The sequence below is a fragment of the Poecilia latipinna genome, unplaced genomic scaffold (genome assembly GCF_001443285.1).
Source record: "Poecilia latipinna isolate Pla-1442-1.1 unplaced genomic scaffold, P_latipinna-1.0 Scaffold421, whole genome shotgun sequence".
NCBI classification, from domain to species: Eukaryota; Metazoa; Chordata; class Actinopteri; order Cyprinodontiformes; family Poeciliidae; genus Poecilia; species Poecilia latipinna.
The window spans coordinates 304,487-321,502 of record NW_015113037.1 but is presented as its reverse complement, the minus strand read 5'-3'; the positions used below and the strand labels follow the sequence as shown (position 1 = coordinate 321,502).

Sequence of the window (17,016 nt, the reverse complement as noted above, 5' to 3'; positions counted from 1 at the left end):
GCGTGTCCTTTTCCCCGTGTAAAGTTTGGATTAAATGTCACACATTAGCATGTGAACTTTTAAATGAGCTTGTTTGCTCTCCACGGTGTGGGGCATGTAAATATCCATTTTGAGTATGGAATGGGGATTGCTTAGTGGGGGGCAGGTGGAGCGGGGGTAGGGTAATGCAAGAACTGAGAAGTGCAGGACATATTTGTGCTTTTCACTGGCAATTAATCTCCGGCAAAGGACTTGAAGCGAACAGCTCTATTGGCTATTTTGCATTGCAGTTGTGATCTTCACCTGAAATGGTAGCAAATTGAAATCTTCTTGGTGGCGGCGATGGTTTCACAGAAGGGATTAAGTGACTGTACTGACATTAGATAAGTCGCAATCACTGTCAAAGTAGCACTACTGCTGGGTAAATCCAGACGCGAGGGAAGTGAAATATGCGCAGGGGTTGGGATTTGGGATTTTGAGTGTAGTTCTGAGACATAGATCTTCACAGATTTTACATAACAGCTAAAGAAAGTCATCAAATTTCATTAAATATATTCATAATAAAGCTCAGGTGAAACCTGAGGAAATATGACGGAGACCAATGATAAAGAAAATCTTTGCAAAGACCTAAAGAAGAAGTTTATCCATGAAACAGTTTGGGGTTAAAGAGATGTCAGGCGCAACCCTACGGTTCTCATCTCACAATGGGTGTGTCTGTCTTTCTGCAGGTGGAGACAACTGGCTGTACTCTATAAGATATTTGTTTGTTCCAAAACCCTATTGCGGTTACACATCTGCAGTTTCGTTGCATTGACCGTAATTCGTCTTGTTTTAAAATATGAGTCTGGTTATTTATTGATACAATTTCCTACCAGTGAAGTGCTTGTGTCTATAAAACACATTAGAATCATATTGCAATCTTTGCTTACCCAGGAGCAGCGTCATTGTTCTATTATACTCTCCGAACAACAGCATCGCAGCCTGTTATCAATCCAATATCTCATAATGTGCTCTATGCTCGGTCATTTTGAATATAAAAAGATCTTTTACTTGCATTGTACCATATTTCCTATATTTAGTATTAATCTCTTGTACCGACATGAGTCTGACACATCCAATATGATATCTGATTAGTTGCTTTTTTGTTTGTTTTTCTTGGTCTCCAGGTGATATTGGATACATGTGCCGAGCTGGTACTATGTTGGCTGTTTCGTCTGGGTATAAAAATGATTTAGTGTGTACTCAGCACGCAGTGTCATTGACTAGCTTTAATTTCACTGCAAGGGTGGGCTTTATTGCTCTGCTCTCCAAATGCGCGCGTGTATGCGTGCACGTATATGAGAGAGAGAGAAGCACAGAGATGGAATGAGATTGTATATTTGTGTGCATATATCTGTCCTATTTTATACGCTGTAGTGTAGTAATGTACCTCACCTGTAAATGCGCATACACACAGACACACTCGCGCACAAACGCATTAAAAGCAGTCGCAAAAATTGCTTTTCTGTACTGTCAAAAAGGCTACTACGAACCTTATTAAACACAATCAGCTTTTCTGACTAATAAGATCTTGTGGCACAAGATACAAGCAATAGTAAAACACCACTATAGTTCTCATGTAAGAGTAACCTGTCTAGTTGTTGGCACCTCGTGACTTTTTTCCATTTAACTAATTGTGAGCAATTAGTTAAGAAGATGTGTGCGTTTAGGATGACACCATGTCTTAACTTCTGAGGCTCATATTTTGAGTAGAAAACCTTTAGTTGCATTGTTGTGTTGTCAGACTCGACTAATAATGAAGTCTGCTAGTCTGATTGAACAAACTTGGCAAAACAAACAGTAAAGAGTTCCCGGCCACTTTTAAACTGACTTGTGTGGCAGCATTTGAAATTATTTTTCAGCACTGTAAGAATATTGTGACTGACTATCAGGCCTTGTGACTCTGAAGTGAACTGAACAGCAGTTTCACAGTTTTGGATTTTATTTGATTACCTCTAGTATAAAATGGTTTGTTTTGAAAGTAACATTGTTTTTGTTTTTTTAATTCAAAATAATCAATTGCATATTTGTCTTGTATGTCACAGAAAGCTGCAGAGCTTCCGTTAACTTTCTTCATGCTGGGGACTATTTTTTTATTATTTTTTTTTTGAAATGTAAAAATTTAAGCTTTGCCGTTCTGAGAGGCTTTTTTTACACATAACCACCACTGTTAGACAGTCAAAACAAGTGCTGCTCAAGTGTCACGCCACTGACTTAACAATATGATAATGCAATTTCATGCAACTTTGTGCAGATGCTGGGCTTGCAGTAAAAATTATCATCTGACTCAAGTGAATATATAGTACCCGATATCTGAACTGTTGAACTGACAGCCTCTATCCGTTTCCTGCAAGTAATTATTTGACTAATTTCAACACATATTGACCAACAAACAATTATATCCAGGTCACAAAGTATTGGAATGAAATATATAAAATGAGATGTTGACATAATGGGATCAAGGATTCCTGTCTGGACACAACTGGACACTGTTTTACACCCCCCCCCCCCCCCCGATACAAAAATACGGAAATGCTATGGCATCAAAAGTTAGATTTCCTCTGTTAGACCATTGCGTTTGTGCTTTTGAAATTATCTGAGCAATGCAATCGATTTTCTGAAGCAACACATTAATTGTAAATCTCTTTGTTGTTCTCAGTAAGAAGACTTATCGTTGACACTCACAGGTAGGACGCTGTGGTCATCCCAGTTCAAGAAACCAAGGAGCTCCAGTATTCCTTGATAAACCTTACTTCTGATCAAATGCTACAGAGCCATGATTACTGTTGTGCCACTGCATTCTTTAACCTTTCCATGACCCCTGTTGAATGCCAGTGGCCCAATCACAGAACCTAATTGAATCTGCTCAGCAGCATCCCCTCAACTGATGAAAAAATAAAATTGGAGGTGAAAAATGAATACAACAGCAGAGAGAAACGGAGTGCAAAGAGGGGAGGTGATGCTGGTGTTGAGGGGAGCGGGGAGGAGTCACAGTGCATCTTTTTAAATGCAAAGACGTAACTCACAAACACACAGCCAAACATGTACACACAGTCGCAGTTTTTTTTTTTTCTTTTTTTTTTTTTTTCTCCAGTCTGACAGGAGATGGGAAGTGGGAAATGGCAGAGAGAATGGAGGAGAGAGGTTCGGGTGGTTTCTCATTACCCCCTAGCCTATTTGGAGGATATTCCTATCTGATTATCTGATTTATTTGCAATTTTCCTTTAAGCAGCTTAGTGTTTACCTCTGAGATTCATATTTTTTTTCTGTTATTAATATCAGACTGTAATTAGGAGTGATCCGTCTCACTATACATTATTCTGTGGTCGCCAAGCAGCCAGCTGAATAAAACTATTGATGCAACTTCCCAGTTGTCAAGAAAAAGATTGAAGAGGAGAATCTTTTTTATTATTATTATTTATTTGTTTTATAATGTGACCATGTCTGGAGAGTTGCAGGGCAAGGGTGTAAGACTGCAGCATAGTGCACCTTCCAGTATGTCCAAGCTGTGTGTTTATGCAGCTACGGCTGCTGGAACGTGTGTTTTTATGCGAGTGTGTATTTCTTTCGTGTGTGAGCGTTTGTGTGACGGTGTGATGGTCCCATCTGATTGATAAGGTGTCTGTGGCGGCTGCAGATTGCTCTTGCTGATTGCTTCTGAGAGCTCCAGCTGATTTATAATCAGAGCAGGATGAAGGATTGGACTGTGGATTGCTTATCTGTTTACCCCCCTCCCCCAACATAAACTGACAAATTATCATGTTGAACACACACACAAACATGCGCACACACACACACACACACACAAGCATGAGCATGCGTCGACCTTCTTATTAGGTGAACTCAAAGACATAGTCATTCGGTTTTATACAGGGTCCTACATAATATGGACTTTACTTTTTTTAGTTCTTGTCTACTTTTTTTTTTTTTAAACATTATTCTATCCAAAACAGTAAAATTTCAGAAATTCAGATAATATTTGAAAGCTTTACTCGGCTAGAGGTCAGTACATTAGTCAGGCAATCTACTCTCTAAAAAGAACCTGATTTCCACCATCACAGAAAGGATGTTTGTACTTTGGCAGCTTTAGTTTTAAAACGGTTCTATTTTAAGTTGAGCTCTCTTCCAATTACTTCCTCATTCGGTGGCAGAAAACATTTCCCAACAGCCAAATTTGACTTTCTTTTAGCTGAAGCAAAGGACCTTTTCTCAATTTGCCGCTTACCATAAAAGCAGTGCATTGCTGACTTGATGTTGTCACAAGTTACAACTTGACAGTACATATTATTTGCTTCATATTAAAGAGTTGCTCAAAATGCACTTTTTCTTACTTACATAATCCTATTGCTTTTGCTTATTCTTTGGAAATGTCTGAAATGCAAGCAGGCTTCAGCTGAAGCCGATCATATTCAAAACACTGTGCTTGTTCTGTATATGAATAAAACGCGTTTTCTTAATTTTTTTGTAAAAAGGTTGCCGTAATACCCGAGACCACTTGGCAAGTCAGAGTGCAAGCTAGCAGGTTTAAATGCTGACAGCTCTTCTGTGCCCCCTCAGCTCTGGGTCAACCTTCTCTGTGCGCGTGAGTGTGAGCGTGTGTTTCTGTTTCTTCATCTTTCTCTTTTCCATTTTTACCTATCAGCATGATTATTTGATGCTTTCTGTCTTTTCACCTTACCATTTCATTAATGCACAGTGAAGGAATCATAGGAGTAGGACAAAAGCACAAAGTACCTGAAATACAGACACGCACACACAAACCCACTGACGAATGGCAGCAATTAGATGAGGAAACCAAGCATGTGAGGACAGATGAGAGCTGAGGGGCTTCAATTGCTGTATGGAATGTGTGTGTGTGTGTGAGAGACTATTGTATGTGTTTGTGTACATTTAGAAGGTTTTTATCCCTCTAATGGACCGTCTATCTGTCTAAATATCAACACCGTCTCATAAGTCAGTGGGCAGTGAAGTGCTGGGCTGTGCTGAGTTGTTGGGTGCTAAGAATTTCTATTGTACAATACAAGAACTCCAACTGCTGCATTGTTACTCACAAGAAGGTAATTGATCTTTGGAGCAAATTGAGCATTCGGTTGCAGAAACACTTGTTTTCAAAAGTATTTTTGAAATAACACAGGCAGAAAATGCTTATAATTTCTCCCCCCCTTTTTTTTTTTTTTTTTCCTGGTAGAGTATTGGCCTTTTTCCTGACAGATTCTGAGACCTTGAAATGATTGTAATTCTCTGCTATCTTTTCATAAGATGACACAGCTCCAGATCTTAGCTGAAGAATTCATATTTATAGTCATATAAGTTGAGTAACTTACTAGTTTTCTAATTAGGCAGTTCGCTAAAATAAAAAGGAAAAAAAAAAGGCTGTCCCTATACAATTCTGTAAATATCCACAGCAGTCTTTTCTTTCATTTACAGTGTCAGCAGAATTATGTATTTTCATGACTGACAGGATGCTAGAAGTTTAAGGAAAAAAGACCAAATTGCTTAAAAATATCCTGAAATTTGATTTTGCGGTAAATTGTTCCTGTTTTTTTATTTATTTATTTATTTATTTATTTTGTAAATTCAGCAAGTCTTATTATTTTCTCTGATTCACATACCTTATGCTATGTTTTTTTTTTATATTTAGAATTGTATTTAGTTAAAGTTTCTTTCATGGGGTTGGTGCTTAATATTACATAAACTTTTTGGCTCTATTTTTTTTAAGAGTGGAGAAAGAAAAAGTCTATGCTTTGGCTTTTTAACATTTATTTTGGAACCCAGTTAAAACCACATTAATAATACCCTGAGAACTTAGAAGGGAACATGAGTTGTATTCACTTTTATAATGGTTAAATAAACTCACTGAGTGCTTTTCTAACTAATCTCACAATCACATCTATTAATTCTTAAAAAAGTTCATAGATTTTGTATGATGCCATTTTAATTAGAGTTGTTTATATTTGAACAGTATATTTAAAAGCCACTTTTCATTTGTCTGGGTGATTAAGTAACAGAAGTGTTGGGAAGAAATGTGAGATTCTCTGTATCTGTTGTTTCTTTGCAAAATCTATGTGCTGTAAATCACATGCTCCCAGTGAATTTTCTCCTTTTACATACTGATATGAGTGTGTAAGTTTATTTTATTGAAGAAACAGTCAATTGCTCACACTGTAAATCTCCCCCATGTTTTAAGCCATCACATAAATAAGTAGCCCTGCGTGTTTGTGTGCGTGTGTGTGTGTGTGTGTCAGCAAGACGGAGAGAAAGCGGTTTTGAATTCAGGTCTTCAAAATGAAACGCACCGTTATTTACATACAAAATAATGTACATAGTAAGTTCATATATGTAGCTTGTGCATAGTGAGTATTATGAATGAGTGAGTACGTGTGTGTGTGTGCAGTGTGCCTGTGTGGTAACCCCGCATCGCTGGCAAGCTCATTTCTCTCAGAAATCAAAGTTAAATGGGTCATCTATCATGAGAATATGTGACTGGGACTCTTGTCTCCACCATGCTCCGTGTGTTTTCGTGTGTGTGCGTGCGCGCGCGTGTGTGTATGTGTGTGTCAGGCACACATGCTAGGTGTGTGGCCGAACACCAGTGTGAGCCTTTGCCTTTGCAGCTGTGAGTGTGCACACAGAGACCTGTCTGCGTGTGCGTCTGTGGCGGCCACTTGTCTTTGCCTACGCTATGATTAATGGTTTACATTGGGCTGTTCAGTCATGCATGTTTCTTGGTTTATCGTTTTATGCTGTCTCCAATTAAAGCTCCATAACTTGAGTGATGGCTTCACGCCAGTGTCCATCAATAGAGGCCATCAGCGGCCTCATGCATTCAGGATATGGAAGTCACACACTAACTAATATCCTCTTGTGTCAGGGCTAGTGGGCAGTTTGGGTGTGTGACTATATAAACCTACAGTGTTTGACTGTGTATAAGAACATAATGAGTACTGATTCCACCTAACTTGTCTCTTTTTGCAGACTATTGCAATTTGAAGCAACTTAAAATACTTTATGATGTAAAATGACTCTTAGTGTTTGTTTAATTGTGCTTTTTTCGATCTAAACCTAAATAATTAACAACATGAAAATTTGGGGTCATGATTGTTGTATTAAGTTCATCACATTATTGAGATATTATTAAAATAATGTTTAATATATGCCAAGGGAATTGTGGCATCAAGCGCTTTTTATTTGAAGTTCAAAGCATACTGTGAAGATGTTGATGCTTTTGAACAAAATGCTCGTCAGACTTTTTCATTCATTGGGTTTGCTTATCAGTTAGGCTGTTCTGCTGTGAAAGAGTAGACTCTTGACTGCAATGTCACTAATCCAAGAAATCTAACAAACTGGTAAAAACTGATAAGGAATCATCTGGTTAGCTCTCTGAGCGCTGACTGCTTAAGGTAGTCGATGTTTGCATGATGTTTCATCCTGCATGAAGTAGGGATAAGAATATATTTCAAAAAATACAGCTACATTGAAAATTTGTGGTGGTAAAAATCTTACTGTCACCATCTTCTTCTACTTGCATCTGAGACACGTTTTTTTTTTTTTAAGCAAGGTCACCAAATACAAAGCAAATGTATATTTATTCTATATACATTATTACATGTGGTAATTTTTTGGCTCTCTGCATCAGTCTGACACTTTGCATCTCTTTGTCTCCCTGCTGAAGGGATTGGGCAGCTGATACATACATCTTGATGTGTGAGCTTGTTCATGTGTGCGCCACACAAGCACACAGATGCACACACCATGGAGTATTATTTCATGCAATATTATTTCTCATATAGCTGTAATGACATTAGGCCGATATGTTGATTATACTGTCGGAAAACAGCAGACTGTTGATTGGGTTAGCATATTACCTTATATCACATCTCCCCATTCATCCCTGTGTTTTTTTTTTTTTTTTATTGCCCTCATTTTTCCAAATCACTTCTCACTTCCCCAGTTTCCAGGGCGAGGTTGCAGGCAATGCAAGCAAGGTGATGCGAAGTAATATGATGATTGGAAGGCACACAACAATGCAAGAGAGGAGAATACGAAAAACCTGGGAGCACCCAGTGTTTGTAACATTATGGTAAAAGCCAAGTGTAGGGGTGGCAAAGTGAATACATGTAATCAAGCTGACGGGAAGGTAAAAGAGAGCACAAATTAGACATGCAATGCTCTCTGCACACCATGTGCATTTCACAAATACATTAAATGTTTTTTTTTATTATTTTTTTATTTTGTGGACTGGTAAAGGAATAGCGGGGTCTGACTTGGTGGGAAAAAAAAAATCAGAACATGAAGGAAGGGCACTGATGCAAGAAGAGAGCGAGATATTTTGGAGTCCTCTACTGAGATTGTTAGAGAGAATGAGATTTCATTTGCTGCTGGGACAGTGAGTGATGACCCCACAGAGAGTGTCAGTGTGCATGTTTGTGTTTAAAAATCTCGTTGAATGTGCATCTACACACTGAATTCATACAGAGTAATAGATGCGCTGCAGTCTATGTGCTGTGTATATATTATGCAAAATTGCATGCTTTGCTGTTGCAGTTCGTTGAGCGTTTTATTTTATTTCTGCTTCTCAGTGATGCCCCCTAGCGACCCCCCCCCAAAAAAAACAAAAACAAAAAAAAAACAAAACAAATAAGAAATCATCTGTAAACTTACTACAGCTGTATAGGTACACTTATGTTTCCCTCTTGCCTAGCTGGTATGTACACACAGGCAAGAAAGACTACAGTATTTGCTAAGAGGAAACAGAGTGAAGACACCACTGGCAAAATTGATGCTATAGTTTAAACCAACCTTTTGTGCTGTTTGGTGCTCAAACACAGAAACATGAACATGCCTAAAAAGACAATTTTAGGGCAAATCACTAATGGTCTTGTGCGTTACTTGTGGCACATGCAAAGGTAATGATTTAGCCGCGATCCACATTCAGTCGTACACGCAAGCAGCAAACAGAAACAATGACTCGCATCAGCCATTGCTAACACAAAGGCTGCTACACCATGTCATGGCTGGATGACACTGGAAGAAAAATGAACAGTGGATATCATGAAATTAAAAAAGGGAGACTGATTTAATATTCTACATTGGCTGAAGGGGCTGGGGGAGGGTCGCAGAAAGCAGACCCTGTGATGGGGGGAGGAGAGGTGTGGAGGTGATGAAGAGGAGGGAAATTAATCAGTAGTATCGTCTTCAAGGGAGTTCAGCCAACCACCCACCTCAACACTTTTGTCCGCCTGTGAGGGTGGAGCACATAAAGCATCTGCCAAACTGAGACACAATGACATACGGCTATCAAAATAAGATCAATGTGAAGCAGATCATCACCATAAGCCCCTGGAAGAGTATCCATTTTTAAAGATATGTGGTTTTTGAAGAACGTCAGACAAGTGCTCCAAGTTGACAGAAATGACTGAGGTGAATGTAGCAATCCAGGAGTTTAACTACAAAGTGGAATTTTCTGTAAAATATGTTAAACACCACCCATCTGCTTCCTAATGTATCCCACCAGCAGGCGACCCAATGAAGAAATGATCACTGGAACCCACTTCCAGCCGTCAGTGGTCACAATGTCATTCTTGTTTGGGATGCAATGAATTTAGAAACCTGTAGAACTAAGATAGGGTAGCATTTTCAACACAATGCCTCAAAGCGACATTTATAAATAAAACTGCTGACTAAACAGTTTTGCAAACATAATGTAAACATAATGTGCTTGTTACACTCTGTACGTGTGGCTGGACGTAATCAAGAATAATCCAAGCACATACATATATTGAGCTTGTTCTGTTGTGTGGCAAGTAAAAATTTAAAACAAACCTACTTTGTGCTGACTTTACACCCGTTTATCACGTAAACTATCACTTCCAAATGATTAAAAGGCAGAAAACAAAATTAAAAGTGAACTGATGGTGCTGTGACTCTGACAGCAGCTTATTATGACATATGAATATGAACTTGTCTCTTTTTTTTTTTTTTTTTTTTACTCAGAATGGGGAAAGGGGGGGTTTGAAGGACGAGCGCTGAAGCTATGAGAGAAGGATGGAGAAAGAAGAGAGGGAAGATTAATCAGCTATATGAGGAAGTTAATGGAGTGAAACATAAGGTAAGATGTCTGCAATCATGCTGTTACTCAGTTTGCAACGCTTGTATACAACTGAAACATATTTAACAAAATTCCATAGATGCACCTTTTGAAGAATCAATGCTGTACTGATCTTGACCATGTATGTTGTTTGTAAATGCAGTCTGCTTTAGGACAAGACAATGCTACAAAAACCCCCCAAAAAAGTAAAAAAAAAAAATAAAAAATTCCCCTTCAGATCTGAAAATGTTCAATGAGCTGAACAGTATCTCACTGCACAACCTCGGCTAACATTAACGGTTTACCCCCTCAGATTCTGTTTGCTAATTTAACTGCGCCGTCTCCGTGCCTCAATCAGTTTCCCCACCCACTTATATTATACCTTTTGCAATTATACAGATTAGCACCGCTGGTACAGCTTATTGAGCCGTGCTTTTGATTCAGTGGCACACGGCCCATTGAGGCATAAGCACTGGCAGATATGCGCACACAAATGCACCAGCACACACCACTTGATCTGCATATCATTACGCTTTTGATCGAATGCCAAGGTTTCGGTGAGAAAGACATCAGTGTCAAACGGAGCGAACGTGCACACTAGCACCTGTAGGATTCGCGTGGCCTTGTGTGTCTGCGGGCGCGTGTGTGTGCGTGCCCATGAGAGAGGCAGCTGTGAAAGCTGCACCTGTTTAATTGAATTAGCCTCGTTAATGTATTCACACAGGCTGCCAAAAAAGCATGGCATCAACAAGCTCATTAGAGCAATTAGTTAATTAATTGTCTGTATGGCAGAGGCTTCCCAGAGAGCTGTGTCTTCATTATCTGATGAATACCGCCTGTTGGAATTTTGAATGAGAGCTGGTAACACGATCTGTGCGTGCCAATATATCTCCACAGATGTCATAGATTTTTTTTTTTCCCTTCTCTTTTTTTTTATGCGTTTACTGCATATGGCATAAATTTGGATGCAAACACATAAAAATACAGCCCACTGCAAGCATGCTTGTGTGTTTGTCTGTGTGCGATATGATTTGAGCACGGTGGCCAATATCAGTGTGCATATTGCATTGAAAGGTTATGTGGGGGGCGTCACTCCCACAGGTAAAGACAGAGCAGTCCTCCTACCCACTTTCTAATCTCTCTTTTATTAGAAGTTAATATCTCGCCTGCTCTTTCTCACTCCACACTCCCACCTGCTTAGAAACGGCCCCGCTCCATCTTTTTAATTCAATTATATTAGCCGTCCTCTCCCTTTCCCTCTCCTTTCCTCTGTGTGGTACTAACTCTAAAATTCACATCTCTCTTTAATACACTGTCTGTCCCTTTCTCTCTGTCTCTTTCCATCTCATTCCTTCTTTCTTTGTCCTTAAATTTTTCATTTTTTTCCTAATCCTTGAAGGAGGATAGACTGGCCAATCAAGGATTTGCACATCAGCCTTTTTTCCTCTCCAGTAGCTTGGTAGCAAAAAAAAAAAAAAAAACAGATGACAGTGAGGAGAGAAAAAGCAGTTGCAATTGAAGGAGGTGGGAAGCAGCAGTTGAAGGGAGTACCCCAGGGGTGAAACTTTGATTGCTAAAGTAATGAGACTTGATCAGATTGGGGTTTCTATCTCAATAGGAGCTCTGCTAATATGAAAGACCAAGATTTAAGCACTCATTTGAAATAAAATCACAAATCTGATACTCTTTCTTCCGGACTCCAGCCAAGGTCTTATAATCCCCCACTGCAGAATTACGACTTCAAACAGACCACATGGGAACTTTTAATCATCTCTGATGGGGGCACATTTGGAGATGAGAAAAATCACAGTGATGTATTAATTATGTAACAATATTATAGAGCTGACTAAGTCGGTGCTTTAAAGACCTTGAGCTATCCGAGAATTTTTATGGACAATGTGATCTTTAAGCACAGCAGATATATTGATAAGACAGACATTTGTAGACCCTGCTTGTTGAGCAATCCCTAATGCAAGCCGTTGTCTGTTCCCTAAAAAAACATCAGATTTTTTTTTTTTTTTTACTGCTTGATCGACCTTTTAATGGTTTCCACCTGTTATCATGCTACATCCAAACATTTTACTGAATTCTACTTTGATTGGATATGATTGAGCAATACAAATGGGTGCATAATTAAGAACTAGGGTTGAAAATGAATATGTGGGTCTGAATGCAAATCATTGAGGAGAAATAATCATTCAGCCGTCAGTCTGATACTTCTAACTAAAAATCCAGGGCAAGCAATGGCATTTTGAAAGTCATCAAATTAGTACATAGGTGTGTAATTTAAGCTTTGTAGAAAAAGAGCTGTTCTGTAAAGGCCCCAGTGAACATTCAGCATTATAAAGACCAAAAAGATAAAAAAAGGATGACGTTCTGGAGAAAATTAAATGAGGTTTAGGTTGCAAAACAATATCAAAAACTTAGAAATTCTCACAGAGCTCTGTTTTAAACCCAAATCCAAAAATGGAAATCTGGGAGAAGAAAACCATTGTAGAAAGAAAGCCACATGAAGTCCAATTTCCAGTTTGGCACAAGATGAGCAAATATGTGGAATACCGTGCTCTGACAAAATGATGCCAACATTGAACTTTTAGGCCCAGGTGTAAAATATCACTTGAAACTTATATTGCATGTTACCCTGAACACACTACCCCTACTGTGAGAATGAATGCTTTTACTAGATATTTTTGATATGCACAAAATAAGAGGGATTAATGTTTCAAATGTTAGCCGTTTGTTCTTTATGATTTTTGTTTTTATGACTTAAAGCACTTTGAACTGCCTTGTTGCTGAATTGTGTTTTACAAATAAACCTGATTGATAAATTAATAATACATTAAAAACATGATTTAACAATTGTATTTGGCCTTCAGACCCAAATAAACTCTTTTTTTAGGACATATGATGTGTGACATGTACAGCTTCATCATCCAGATTTAGGTCATTTGAACATTTTCCCTCACACCTGCGTTCACATATGCTATAACCATTCCCATGAGATTCAGTGCAAGTCTTTAAACTACATCTCTTGTTGCTACGACGATTTGTTTTAAGTTGACAAGTGCACTATGACTGGAGAAAACATAATGATGATGGATGGGAGTGGTTGAAAAATAATGTTTTACGACTTGTCTAAGCCTGCATGTGTGTCGGACATGGAGAAGAGGCTAAAACTGCTACAAAGGAGGCCAGAGGTAGCACAGAATTAAAGAAATAATAGTGAATATATTTAGTTATTCATGTAAGGTTAGCATGAATTACTTAGAGGGATTGTAGCTCTAATCACAGTAAAACAGCTACAGTTCTTCAAGTGTAAGAGCTCTCAATGCCTTAATTTTGTTTTACGTTAATGGTGATAATATTTAAAATCTGCTAAAAGAAAATATGAGCTCACCTGCATCATTTATCATGTGAAATCCCTCTTGCACTATAGACGGATTTACATAAAAGAGACGAACTTTTGAATCCTCGTTTGATATGCTGATCCTTAGCGATCCTGAGGTGCTGAAATTCATTCATTATCGTCTTAGTTTTCTGAAAACTTTCTTTATTTCCCAATAGGCACACTAAAATGTGAGATGTATCTAGATAAAATAGTAATTTTAGTACAATGTGGTGAAGCTAACTGGGCTATTGCTGGGAATTTTTTATGTTCATTAGCAATGTTCTGCATTAAGCTACATAAAACATAGCTTTGACTTAAATTATGTTGGCTGTGACCCTTTATATTAACTGAGGTATATTCTGAATGAGGCAGGAGTGAGATGAGTCAGTCTAGAGAAGAAAAGATGGTCCTGAAATGAGTTCTGCTTCTAGATAACACAAGTTTGTTGGGAAAATCAGAAGGTAAAAGATGCGGTTTTTATTTCCTCTTGTATTTGTGCTTCACATAACTTAGTTACTTCACTTAGGGAAAAAAAAAGAAAATTAAAAGGCTGCTGCTTTTGCCTTGAAATGTGCATGTCTGTGTATGATATAATGTGTTTGTGAAATTTTATTTGCATGTCTGGTGATTATCAGTGGAGCTTCCTTGCTAATCTAACACATGGCTCATTTAACACTGCGCTAATGAAAAGCGTCTTTGATTTGGTTGGGGGCTCTGATTCACAGGCCTACTCAAACTCACATTCATCTGCAGGGTGAGGAGTTCAACCACTGTCTGTTTCCTTTGAAATTACCATTATTTTTCCCTCACTAAGTGCTTAACTACTGATTCAGAGTTTGCTGCTATTCATACTCGGTGAGGCACATTTCAATTTTTACGTTATTACAACGCACACTTAATTTTTACATACACACTGGAGACGTTACGCAAAGAAAAACGCATATTACTATGGATAAATAAGCTAAATAGTAGCCGGCCATACGTTGTAAGACCCTGCAAGGTTTTCTTCTGAAGTTATCCTTTTAACATCTGCCAGCACTATGTGGTTCACCAACATTTTTGGCAGTTGACACAATTCAGCAATTTCTGGGTTCTTTACCAAACAAAAGTGAGCTCATGAGGCTCCATGCAGGAGACCACCCCAATGAAAATCAAAGTATTAAGAAAAAAAAAAAAGAAATCATCTAAATGACTTGGAAGAAAGCCTGGGTCATGGCAGCAAATAAGAAATGAAGATACACAAAAAGCAAACAACAACAAGAAAATAGTCATTATTTAATCATTCTTGTTTATTACTAAGGTGTTCCTAACTCTTGAACTATTTTTCTTTTTATTTCATTGCATTGGAAACACAAACTTCAATACATTTTGTGGGATTTTATTTGACAGGCTAATACAAATAAGTGAGTAACTGAAGTGAAGAACAATTGCTTGTTTTTCCAAACCTTTTCCTAATGAAAATCTGAAGTGTGGATTGCATCTGCATTTGACCTTTAATCTCATGCCCCTAAACGAATTGCTGTACAACCAACTATCAGGATAAATCAAATTTAATCTAGATATAAATCCAGTTATTCTTGCAGATTTGTTAGAATAGATTAGTGAACAAACAACATAATAAAGACCAAGAACACAGTAGACACGTCAGAGACCTTCTAGGGGTGTGAAGACTTTTAGAAGGTTTTGCAGAAAATAATATTTTTCATTTCGCAAAATGAAAATACACCTCATTGTTTTTCTGCAAGTACATTGGTGCAATGTTTCACTGTATTTAACGATACATTAGGAATAAACAATAGAGGATCATGTGTGTCACCTGAATCGGCATGTGGATTGTTTGCGAGCCCCACAAGATTCGGTTAACGTGAAGGAGAAGCAGTCTAAAGAGCTGTCACAGTGAAACACAAAACTCAAAAGAGAGCCTGACCACACTGCAGAGCAAAGGAGGTGGCAAACACACTGCCTGTCTCTCACACTCACACGAAGGGAGTCCTTAAATAAGGAACAGAATTGGACTGCGTTCTCTAAATCAAATCCAGTGTAGTACATCAGGGAATTCTCCTCATTTTTTACTTCCTTCACAGTTAATCATCTGTCCGGTTCCCCCTCCTCCTCCTGCTCTCCCCCTCCCAGTCTTGCCCTCTCTCCATATTTAATAACTCATCACCACCATCTTGGCTCCACTGAGGGTATGTTAGTCTTACAATAAGGCACCATGTTTGCTTGAATATTATTTAGCAATAGAACAGTACAAGGCCTGCGGAGGGGTTAAATATGGCTTCTGTGCTTTATTGTTATTTTTTTCTTTCCCTTTTTTTCTAATCATTTTTACACTTCACTTTTTTTTCTTTTTTTTTTTTTGTGTATTTCATCTCTCTTGTCCAGTCTCACCCTCTGCTCAATAAGAACCAGTGGTAATGAATGTGAACATTAAAGAGTCATATGCAAGATGAATGGAATGGCCTTTAGCTTTCGCTCATTGTCCTCTCTCTCTACTTTGCTCCGTCTCTCTCCCACTGCTTTTCTTTCTCTCTAGCTTCCCTTGTCTTTTTACCCCTCAAGGTATTTCAGAATGGTGTGTGGCAGTGATGTGTTTTAGGCTTAAATTAACCCATTTACTGTGTCCTTGACCAAACTAAGTCATTTGTCTGCTGCTAGTGGTGTAGCAATGTGGCTACCTGTCAGCCAGCTAAATTAAATATATTCAACTTTACATAAAGGCAACACAAACCTTATCTCACTGTTACTGCACACAAATCACAGTTCTGTACACTGGGCAGTAGTAGTTAATTGTGATCCATTTAACCCTTCATGTACATTTGTCTTATTTATGTTGCGATGCAGAACTGCTGCAGTGTCACAGTTTTTTAAGCAATAAGAAAACAAGAAACTCACTTTAAGCATTACAAATGGCCCTGCCCAGAGTTATGCTTTAAAAAAAATCCCCTTAAAGCCATTTACAATACCTTTCACATAAATCAATACAATCTGTGATACTTGGCAGTTGCAAAAATATTTTTCGAGACCACCGACCTCCCCTGACATAGCAGCAGACCACCTCTTTTGCCTCAAACACACACACACACACACACACACGCACACACACACACACACACACACACACACGCACACACACACACAGAAAAATAAAGAGTTCCCCATAAATTTTAGATCCTGGAAAAATAGCCAAAAATGACTAAAAGAAATCAAAGGAATTTCACATTTTTTATTGTTTTTTCCCAGCACTTCTGATAAGTCTCCCAGTATCAATGGTATCAATTATTATTGCATCTTTCCACTGAGACTTCATCTAAAAGGGGCCCTGACATGCTTTTACAAATAAGTACAAAATGCCACAATGATTCTCCACAATTCCTGTCCATGTTATTTGTTGAATTGTTCCAAAAGGGATTTAGCGAATATTGTTTAGCTGGTCCTAATGTTCAATTGCTGATTAGTGTATAAAACATATTAGATATATGCTTAGCAGAGTTCTTACATTTATTCAGTTCTCCCCCCCCCC

General features: G+C 38.3%; 1 long non-coding RNA gene across 2 annotated transcripts in view; it reads left to right on the top strand.

Annotated features, from left to right (window-relative positions):
• Positions 1 to 17,016, top strand: part of LOC106950791 (uncharacterized) — a 94,827-nt gene that overhangs the window by 11,234 nt on the left and 66,577 nt on the right. For both annotated transcript variants that reach the window (XR_001425685.1, XR_001425684.1), the window contains exon 2: positions 10,012 to 10,126. This is a non-coding gene — a long non-coding RNA (uncharacterized LOC106950791). The remainder of the gene's footprint in view (positions 1 to 10,011; positions 10,127 to 17,016) is intronic.